Genomic DNA, 11,318 nt, shown 5'->3' with positions numbered 1-11,318 from the left:
TATTATCTCACATGATCTCCGGGTTTATTATTTTCTACATCCCGCAAATGAATTGTAATTTTCACAAAACTTTAAATCTGTAAATGGCAGATCAATCGTTTGCATTTCAGATTTTATTTGGATCTGTTTAGAAGTAGTTTTTTTTTGTACATGACTCGAGTACATCTCATGGTTTTCGAATGTTGGTATAATACTCTGTAAAAGCTGCTATATCACGAAAGCTTTCTGTCCGCCTTTTTTTCTTGTGCCGAATAGCCAGTCGGGTGAAAAAGGAAAAAGAAACCACTACTAGTAGTGACTAAGAAGCATTTTGAGGTGTTAAACTAGTCAATGCCAATTAAGAAATAAGAAATCACTACTATATGGAAGTGTACAAACCTTGCACATATAAATCTTACTGACATGGTTCACACAAGCTAGACCATGTGACCTTCACGGACATTACAAGACCATACAAATTACTTGAATTTTTTGTAGAGCTTCCGTTCTTCTGCGGTTCAAACCACACGGTGTCAGACATAATATCCTCAATGTCGTAATGAAAATATCCGGGAATTTTCGAATCACCAACAACGCCATCAGGATAGCAATTGTTATCACCTGAGTGACTGTTGTGCGTGTATAAATCTATAGTCAAATCCTTGGTGTAATCCACACAAACTGTGACCGGTGGCAGCCTGCAAACACTCAACTTGCCATTGAAGACTGAAAAAGCACCCCCTTGCATGGTACAATAAACCGCAGTTATTGTAAGTGAATCAAACAAATTGTCCCCAAGATGATGCACCTCACACTCCAACACAGCCAACACGGCCTTTGGGATAGAAGCCATTCTTAGATCGACGCTGCCGTGGTGGCCAGTGTTAATGTGCCAATGGAGCCTTTCATATTCTGCATAGAAAGATGGAGCATAGACCGAATATCCGTCTAATAACACCTTATCATCTTCACCTTCTCGGTCTTTAATTAGCAAACGATATTCAATTAGCACAAGCCCAACCGCATAGATGCCTTGATGCGGGTTAAGTAGAGGTTGAAGCTTATAAGAACCCTGTATATTGTATAGTTAGACATATATCCTGGAGGTTTCTTCAATAGTCTTCAATAAAGAGTACAATAAGAAAAGGTACAACATAACTCACCGGCTTAAGCTTACTTGGTTTGTCTCTAGAGTATTCAAAGATATAGTTGCGTAGTTGATTGTTTCGTACATCTCAGAACGCAATCATACCGTACACCTCTAACGCGGCATCATGAGGTGACGATAAATTCAAACTAAAAACTTGGATAGCTCGTCGACAAGGTTCGTTCTCTCTTTTGTCGACCCAACGGTTTTCCCATCTGGGCAATGGAGGCACTGCAGGCAATATGAAAACAAATCATTAGATATCAAAAGTTGTGATGTCGATACATGCATAACGTCATACGGGTTAGAACTTGGGAATATTAGAATAGAACCCAAGGAAGACTTCTCTCAAATTTTCTCCTTACAGATGCTTTGGTATGTTTTTTATGACTTATGGAACTCCCTTCCCTTGGTTCACAAGAAAATCATTGAACATGGTGTAGAAATACAGAATATGACTTGCTTGAGCTTCAAAGGGGCATGTACATGCAAACCATTTTTTCCAATAAAGGCATACTGTCAAACTTTCTAAATTTTTGCCACCGGTACAAACATATTTGAGGCCTGATAATTCGGTTGGTTTGCAGGATTCAAAACTAAGTGGATTCACATAAAAAACGTAAGAAATTTTCCTGAAGGATAAGGTGCATGCCACAGCTGTCAAAAACAAATATTTTTTGGACAACGCTAACGACCACACGTGTGGTGGGAGCGAAACTCACCCACACGCCCTATAATACATAGACCGCATCACGTCACAGCATGCATGCATGTGAGAATCTTTTTGGATTTCCAGTTTTTAAAATGTTTTATCTCTTAAATAAAAAATCCGATTGAACATCCGTTTTCACCATTAAATACCCCGTGACGAGATCTTCGAAACTAGATCTCATATCTATATATTTCGACGATTTTTTTGGGTTAAAAGTTGCCATATCTATTGCACATGAATTGCCATGGTGTTTACACTGAAGTTGCCATGATATGTTTCAGCTATTTTGTTCTACATTTAAAAGTAAATTTTGACATTTATAAAACAGGAAATTAAGAAACTAGACTTGTCATGAACCATAAATTAAAATTGCCATGATACATGCACTTAAAATTGACATGGTTCATACAAAAAATAATTTTCATGGTAAAAGTATTGTAGTTGCCATCATCAAAATACTAAAATTGACATGCTCTACAAACTGAAATTGCCACATGGAAACTTTAGTTTAAGCATATGTCAACTACAATGTAAACATCATGGCAACTTCTTGACAATTTTTTTTCGTCAAAACATATCAACATGGGGTCTAGTTTTGAAGATCTCGTCGAGATGGATTTAATGGTGAAAGCGGATTTTTAATTCGGCTTTTTAATTGGGAGATAAAACATTTTTAAGCGGAAAACCAAAACGATTCCTGCTTATGTCATCTGTTCATATGTGACAAAATGAGTGGTAAAGAAGGCGTGTGGGTGATGTGCAAGATGCCACACGTGTGGGCGTTAGTTTTTTCCTATTTTTTCATAAGATTGGACTGAATCAAAACTTCTGTTTGGAATTGCATGCCAAATAAACCATAAGAAAAGTACATATGATTTTCAATCCTGCAAATCAAAATAAGAACAGAAATTCTAACAGGCAGTATTTATAAAAAATTCTACTTATGAACCAACAGGCGCTTGATGTTTAGAAATTGACCGCCAATCTGTCAGGCTGTGATGTTCTAGAATCTTTGGGTTCAAATTATATACAGTAGCCATCATATAGTATTATGCTTAAAACTAAGTGGATTCGCAAAATAAAAACCACATAATTGCAATTAAGCGTGGCCACTTACACAAGCTTTGCGCAGTAGCCATCATATAGTATTATGCTTAAAACTAAGTGGATTCGCAAAATAAAAACCACATAATTGCAATTAAGCGTGGCCACTTACACAAGCTTTGCGCAGATAACATGCCTGGATCGAGCTGACACGGGCCCTCAACCTGAAGAGACCCCTCCCAGACCCCCCCCCCCCCCCCCCCCCCCCCCCCTTGATTTCTTGGCGCTGGACATGGTCGGCGGAAACCGCATCTGATTCTCCCACATCTCTTCCATGTCGGCGACGTAATAAGGGTTCCCGTCCTCGTAGTAGAAGGTATACCCGTATCCCCAAGAACCACCAAAGTGGAGCTCCTCTTCTTCTTGGTCTAATTCATGTGGTTCCTCGGGTTCATAGTACTCGTAATCGCCTTCATCGTCTCGCTCTTGCTGTTCCTGCGCGATGGAGTCCAGCTCCTTGTCCCACAGCCAGGTGCCGAGCACTAGGGCTGGACACGAGCCGAGCCGAGCCGAGCCGAGCTTGATCCGAGCCTGGCTTTGGCTCGCTCTGGAGCGGCTCGGCTCGGCTCGGCTCGCTCAGCCAACGAGCCTACTTCAAGCGGCTCAGCTCGTTTTGGGTATGGCTCGGCTCAGACCGAGCCGGCTCGAAAGCCAGCTGCCACCAGTCTTCATTTTTACTTACAGAAAACAGAACCTTTGTATATAGTCCACAATCTTGATTGTTTTGCAGCAATTAAACCCATATTTTGAAAGAAAAACAGTTTATACTGCTTAAAATGAAACATCCAACAGTATATTGTTTTAAGAAATGGTCATAGTAATGAAAAATAAGTTTTCTTCTTTGAATTCTTTTACAAAAATTGTAACAATGGAACAGATATGAGAGAAGGAATTGTGCAGCATTTCTATTGAATTTTGGACAGCACATCGTTTGAACTTTACACAGCAAAAACATCAAATATTGACAGTGAAACAAAGAAATTTTCACTATCCGCAAATTCATCTAAATCTGATTTGTCACCAACCCCAGACGGCACCTCAAACAAAGTATCTTGCTCTTCCTCGTCCTCTTCCACATCTTCATGATCCTCCTTCACTTGCTTATCACGCTCCATTGCCTAGCACACAACAACAACACTTACATGAGCTTGGACACACATATATTTGACTTTTGGATAGCAAAAACAGCACACACATGAGATTGCACAAACATATATTTGAGATTTGGACACCAAAAAAAGCACACACATGAGCTTGCACAAACATATATTTTACATTTGAATACCAAAAACAGCACATATGAGCTTGGGCACACATAAATTTTACTTTCAAAAAGCAAAAACAGCACATACATGAGCTTGCACAAACATATATTTTGCACGCACATACCTGGGAAGATGTAGCCTCCCTCTCATAGTCGTTTGCGGAGCCAGAGGCAGCGGCGATTCCGGCACGCACGCCAGCGCCGGTGGGGTCAGGGGGACGTCGAGGCGGAGGTCCCCGAGACCGGCAACTTACTCTTCATAATGGAGTCCAAGGTCCTCTCTTTCTCCTTCTCCTTCCCATTCGCCTTCCCCTTTTCCTTGTCTATTGTTGCGACGATAGGCCTCTGCACACATCAGTAAACAACACACGGTCAATCATCGACAGAAGTAAACTAATTACACATGGAATCAATGTAATTTCCCAGCAAGTAGTTTTTTTTTCAAGCTGCTATGCTACAGCAAGTAGATCATCAACAACAGAAAACTAATTACACATGAAATCAATGAAAATTTTGATCCATTCTGCCCTATAACTCCATCCATCCATGATCCATCCATCCGGTTCTTCTAGATCTAGCCCTACAGGCTACAATACATCCATCCATGATCCATCCATCTAGCCCTACATCTACATGACTACATCGATCGATTGATCGATCCATCCATCCATCCATCAGATGCATGCTAGTTTAGACACCTACGGCTAGGGAGTGGGACAGAAGAACTACATGAGTACATCCATCGATCCATCCATCAATTGATCCATCCCATGCATAATAGTAGTTCAGAGAGTTGCAGCTAGGGATTGGAAAGGAAGGAGGTACCTGCTCCTGCTCGTCACGTTCGGCGAGAAACCAGGGGAGGCGCGTCCGTCTGCGTCCGGCGTGGTGAGGAAACGTGGCGTCGCCCGTCGCCGTCGAGCCCGTTGTTGTCGGTGCGGTTAGGAGACGCGGCGTCGCTCGTCGCCGTCGATCCAGCTTTGCGGCGCAGAGCAGAGAAAGGGGCGAGGCAGCACAGAGCAGATAAAGGGGGAGGCGGCGCTCTCTCTGCTTCTCTCGTTCCCTAATGCGTTGCGTGCGATGGAGATGGACGAATTGGGCTGGGCCTCGGGTGAGTCACCGAGTTGGACCGGGCGAAACTCGGTTCGGCTCGGTCGGGAATTGGGCCACTTTTTCCAACTGGGCTCGCTCGTTCATTGTATCGGGCCGAGCTGTAACGGGCCGAGCTGGAGCGAGCTTCGGGCCGAGCCGAAAAGCTCGCTCGGACGTCCAGTCCTACCGAGCACCTCGTCCTATAGCTTCTTTCTCGTGGCCGCCATGTCCAGATCCGGCTCCATGGCCGCCGCGGCGCCCCGCAAGATCGATCCGCAAGGGCAGATTTACAAGGGACAAAAGGGAGGGATTAGAGGAACTGACCTTGTCCTTCACCCTCCGTGATCTCCTTCCTCCGCCCACACGGACGGATTGAAAGACGGTTTTCCGGCAAGCGGCGAGGCGCGGGTAAATAACCCCTGGATGAACTGCCGCCCCCAGGTGCGGGTGCTACTTTCTCGCGAACGCGACTTATCCCTAGTGGTTGGATGGTTTGAGGAACTGTGGTATCCGAGCCCATCAGGGTTAAGTCATGGTGCTCGCATTTATTGTTGAATTTATTTCAGGATTTCCGGCAATGCGCATTAATTGGAAGGAGGCGTTTCCATCGACGACGAGGTGCCTACGATGACTTCGTAAATTTCAAGATGAGATGCCGGCTCAGTTTTTAGGAGGTGCTCATAGGGATAGGATGTGCGTGTGTGCATTCATATGAATAAGTGTATGCATATGTATATAAGCGCTTACGTTTCAAAAAAAAAGACGTGACTTCTCTACTGACTCATTGCAATAGCGGCTACGGGGCTTTCCACTTTTGAACCCGGCGCAGGGGCTAATGGGCTTTCTACTAGCATTATTTTACGTAATAACGAGGCCGAAATTGCATATTACGATCAGGTTACAGCTTTAACTTCCTAAAAAAATGTTACAGCTTTATAACTTCCTAAAAAAATTCTCAAAAATAATAACTTCCTAAAAAATGTTACAGCTTTAACATAACAGTCATGTTCCTACCCCTAAAAAAAACTAAACTCTTGTTTCCCAGTCAATATGCGGATACTAGCTTCATGGTGGCAGAGGATTTTCAAGGGTTGGCAAGGTAGTGAGGGATCATGAGTTTATTAATTAATATATGGATGGGTTTATTAATTAATATATGGATGGGTTTAAAAAATGTTTCTCAATTAATAAAAGCAGTCAAGTGCATTAATTAAAAATGTCTGTGTTGCAACGGAAGAAAAAAAAATCCTTTGCGCCTAGCTCAGTAAACACAACTCATGACCTTCCAAAGGTCTATGCCCTCTAGTTGAAATTATACTCCTTCCCATCCTCATCAATAGATGCCACGGTGTCCATCTGAAGGCAATGCGTTCGAACGTGACCAGTCCAAACATGGTGATCTCAGCCTCTACATGACACACCTGCAATTGAGACACGCCAGCGCAAGGGAGTGTTTATACTTTGAAAACTAATCCCGTCGAGTTGGCGACGAGGGACACTCTCCATGAGCTACACCCTACACCTACCACTTGGGATGGTGATAATTTCTGATGCCATAAAGCCATCGGCTCCTCCATGAAATAAGTTGTCATATTTTTGGATTTCTTCTCAAGTCAGAATGCTTGATAAAAAAATGGTCGCAGTTTCTTTTTGCTAGAGGACATCCCACCGTGTAACGCTACACATAATTGTTGGTCGAGAGAATAACCAGCCCATTCAAGTATATTGATCCCCACCCTTTAATTATGCATCTTGCATGGCAGCACTCAATTGCCTTTAATGCTGATTCCTTCTTAAATCATGCATGGCAGCCCTCAATTCCCGTTTAACGCTGTTTCCTTCTTAAATAATTCCGCAATCCCTCCTTCTATTATCATGCACCTCGTGGTCTCCATCTCCTTGTGTGCTTCTCCATTTTCTTTGTCATCCCTCCTTCCTTTCCCTCCCGACTTCTCTCTTTATAGACACCGATTTAGGCCAATATATGTTGGATCTTTCTCCCATTAATTCCTTCTTTGAAAGAATCCTTGATTCGAGGCTGCTTATTGTTTTGAGCTCACTAACATATTTAAAACTGGTGGAATTTTATAAAGAAAAATGATATGGGATTATCTTGTGAACAGTTCGTGAGGTTAGGATTAGGAGTTCGATCGAGTAAATACTTTTACCGTATTCTTGGGCCACGTCGCAAAGGATGGATGGATGGACTGACGCCCAAGACAGATCAACCTAGAAATTCTGCTAGACGGGCGAAGCTGATTAACATAAGAAAATTCGGCTAATTGTGACAGATAACCTACGCTACGCCGGCCCATGTTTTTTTAGCTGGCCGATTCGTATCCTTCATGGGCTGGCCCAGGTTTCGTGACAGTTTTTTTAGCGAGGCTAGCGTGGGATGCATCAAATTTTATTAGTACCACCTCGCGTATACTTTTTAAATTTAAACTAAAAGCGTAAATTTACGGGAAGAAGCATATTGTGACGGTGAACCCACGGAGTCAATCCATGCTTTATTATTAATTAATAAAAATAATTAATACAATTTTGTCCATACAAATTGTAAAAGCGTATTATGACATAAGAAGAAAACGTATTGTGACGGTGAACCCACGGAGTCAATACGTGCTTTATTATTAGAAATAGATTAATTAATTAATTAACTAGGGAAAGAGCCCGTGCGTTGCAACGGGTATACATATTTTATGCTCGTGCATTTCTACGGAGCGAACACAAATTTTCATGAACCACAACTGGACGATTTGCTCTCCTAGCTAGCAATTCAGCAACCAGACCCATCTTCCATCACCGATGCATCCCTCCCCACTCATCGGTTCCCTCCCATTTACTTTGGTGAGTTCCATGCCATCTCTCCTCAATCCCCCATCCCCCCTGACCACTTACACTTTTAGCCGTAACCGTATGATCAATCTTATTGTCGTCTATCTTCGCGTGCCTGTGCTTGAGGGGCACGTGATCAGCGCGAAACTCTTGCTACCCACTGATCGACATGCCAATCTTCTCTTTCCTCCTCACAGGGCTGACCACTGCCACCATGGTACGCAACAGGCGGCTATACGGACGGCCTTCCGATTCACCACCGCGAGCAATATCGGCACATAACTACGCAACAGACGGCTACACGACCGGCTTTCCATTCACCACCGCAAGCAACATCAACACACAAACTGCAAACTCTCCTAGTGGGGCCTCCCTCTCAATTTCTCTACCACAAATTACAAGCAGTGGGAAATAAATCACCCCAGACAAATAAAACAAAATTGTGACAGACCCTTGTAGAAACTAACAAAATAAGGAGAGTTGCATACACATATCAGCATAGATGTCATTGTTCTACATATATACACTAAATATGCACTCGGAGAAGAAGCCGTAGAAAGTAATAAAAATACGATGAAATTGCACCTGATTCTTAAGTATACGTAACTCTGCATATGAGGCGTAACTCTGCATATGAGGCATGATTCCTCTACCTCTGCAAGCATAGCAAGAAGAGTAATTAAGTACTAATTAAAGCTTCATACTGTAGCTTGAGCACAATAGTAATAAAATCCAGTATAAGCTAGCTTTGTTGGCATATATATGTGCACTTGCAGAACTATGTAATCCATATAAAAAATACAACATGCAATGGGAGGGATTTGCATTGTTATCATATGCATTGGCACTGTGCATATACATACATTGCTATATGTACGATGAAATTAAAAAATTGTGAAGAGAAACAAATAGAATACGTGTGTAATATATGTAGAAATATTACTGTTTGGGAGCTGCCTCGAGTGTTAGCCAGCGTGCAGCCGTTCCCGAACAGGTTGCACTCGCCGCCGTGCTTTGGCTCCGCAGCAGTGCATGCTCGGGCTGTCAGGCAACTGCTGGAATGCTGGTTTTCGCATCACGGCTCGATGCAGCCGCTCGCTGCGTTGCTGGCTGCCGCTGGTGTGCCGGTGCCGAGCCTCAATGCCATTGCCATCTGATGTGCGTCGCCGGCTCTCACTCGCATGCCTCCGCCTCCCGTGCGCTGTCTCAAGCATCACACGTCTGTCTGCAGGAGTCGCTACTGCACCGCTCCTGACCGTCACCACCATGCACCAACGGCAACCGCGTTCCCGAACAGCCCACGCGCCTTGGCCTACCTGGCCGCGAGCATCGCGTTCTTGGCACCACTGCGATGGGCCAAGGCCGCGTCGCATGCACCATCGTGCCGCCGTGCCACCACGAGCCGTTCTGCCGCCCAAGTACCCAGGCCACGCCGGCCAACAAGAACTTGGCCGGGAAACCATGGCCGTCGGGGGTAACGCGCGAGGCCCCGCGTGGCGGAGCGCCCGGGGTGCGACGGCTTGGTGAGCCCCAGCCATCTGGCCACCACGGAGACGGAGTTGATCCCGTCGCAGCCGACCAGCACCTTTGCCCGGAGAGTCAAGCCGTCGGCGAGGTGGAGCATCTTGGCGCCGTCGTCGATGGACACGATCTTGGAGGAGTAGCGGATGGTGTCCGTCGGCAACTCCGCCACCAGGACCTACAGCAGCACATCACGCCTGACGCAGCGGAACTCGTCCCTGAAGTCCACTTCCTTCGCTATCTCACCCGTGGACGCCGACATGACGCGCAGCCCTTGGATGTGCAGGTGGAGCTTTCTGATCTGGTCGCCGATGCCGAGGGCATCGAGCGCGCAGAAGGCGTTGGGCCAGGTGGCGAAGGCGAACCCCGAGGCCCGGAGCGCCGGGGACGACTCCAGCACCACGCTCCTCACCCCTTTCATGTGCAGCCCGAGCGCGGGGGCGAGCCCGGCTCCCACGATCACGATGTCCTCGCTGGACTCCTCTTGCCGTTGCATGCTTGCCAGGCGAGGTGGAGCATCTTGGCGCCGTCGTCGATGGACACGATCCTGGAGGAGTAGCGGATGGTGCCTGTCGGCAACTCCGCCGCCAGGACCTACATCAGCACATCCCGCCTGACGCAGCGGAACTCGTCCCTAAAGTCCACTTCCTTCGCTATCTCACCCGTGGACGCCGACATGACGCGCAGCCCTTGGATGTGCAGGTGGAGCTTCCTGATCTGGTCGCCGATGCCGAGGGCATCGAGCGCGCGGAAGGCGTTGGGCCAGGTGGCGAAGGCGAACCCTAAGGCCCGGAGCGCCGGGGACGACTCCAGCACCACGCTCCTCACCCCTTTCATGTGCAGCCCGAGCGCAGCGGCGAGCCCGGCTCCCACGATCACAATGTCCTCGCTGGACTCCTCTTGCCGTTGCATGCTTGCCGCCGCTGCTGATAGCAATGAGGTCGAGGCCACGTAATCGGTGGACTTTCGGAAGAGAGCGCCTGTTGACACGAATCAACCAACCAATCTAGCTAGAGCTAATTAGTACCACCTCGTTTATATTATGATTTTGTCTATACGAATTGTAAAAACGTATTATGACTGGGCGAAAGCGTATTGTGATGGTGAACTCACGGAGTCAATCCGTACTTTATTATTAGGGATAGACTAGCAAAAAAGCCCGTGCGTTGCAACGGGAGAAAAAATCACACGCTGCTAGTCTGATAAACATGGCTAAAGACCCCACAGATCCACGTCATCTGCGCATTCAAACGTGGTCAATCCTTAGGCGAGTTATCATTGAACCGCACCTACGCAAGGCAATGATTAAAACTTCAAAAAATAAACTTGTTGAGGTGAACGTGACGGCTGCCAGTCCATACACCATCCTTCGTAAGGATTGACTACAATCAGGAGCGAGAAAACACCAGCAAATACTTCCATGAAATTTCTAAAGGTAACACTGCACTTGTATATATGAAGTTAACCCATGCCACAATAGTAATATCCTCTGCCGACCACTCTACACCTGCCAAATTAAGTTCATCTATGCATCACAGAGAAAAGGAATTTGAATGATGTGGGGATGCCACCTTGGATACAACATGGTCGCCTCTGCTATGTCTGTGTCTCTAAATTGAATATTATTTCTGCAATAAAAATAACTTAAAATACCAGTGTAG

General features: G+C 45.6%; 1 long non-coding RNA gene and 3 pseudogenes across 1 annotated transcript; all 4 read right to left on the bottom strand.

The window, feature by feature from the left end:
- Positions 1-394: 394 nt before the first annotated feature.
- LOC125518254 lies at positions 395-5,602 on the bottom strand (annotated as a pseudogene).
- On the bottom strand, positions 3,873-5,260 carry LOC125522788. Its single transcript, XR_007289967.1, has 3 exons — positions 5,032-5,260; positions 4,332-4,551; positions 3,873-4,060 (listed from the first exon to the last, which is right to left on the bottom strand). It is a non-coding gene; the product is annotated as an uncharacterized LOC125522788 (long non-coding RNA).
- A 3,499-nt stretch (positions 5,603-9,101) lies between the features above and the next one.
- Positions 9,102-10,153, bottom strand: LOC125518253 (annotated as a pseudogene).
- Positions 10,154-10,161: 8 nt separating this feature from the next.
- Positions 10,162-10,569, bottom strand: LOC125518252 (annotated as a pseudogene).
- Between the last annotated feature and the right edge of the window lie 749 nt (positions 10,570-11,318).

Source organism: Triticum urartu, chromosome 7 (assembly GCF_003073215.2).
Source record: "Triticum urartu cultivar G1812 chromosome 7, Tu2.1, whole genome shotgun sequence".
Lineage (NCBI taxonomy): Eukaryota > Viridiplantae > Streptophyta > Magnoliopsida > Poales > Poaceae > Triticum > Triticum urartu.
This window is presented reverse-complemented; position numbering and strand designations above follow the sequence as displayed.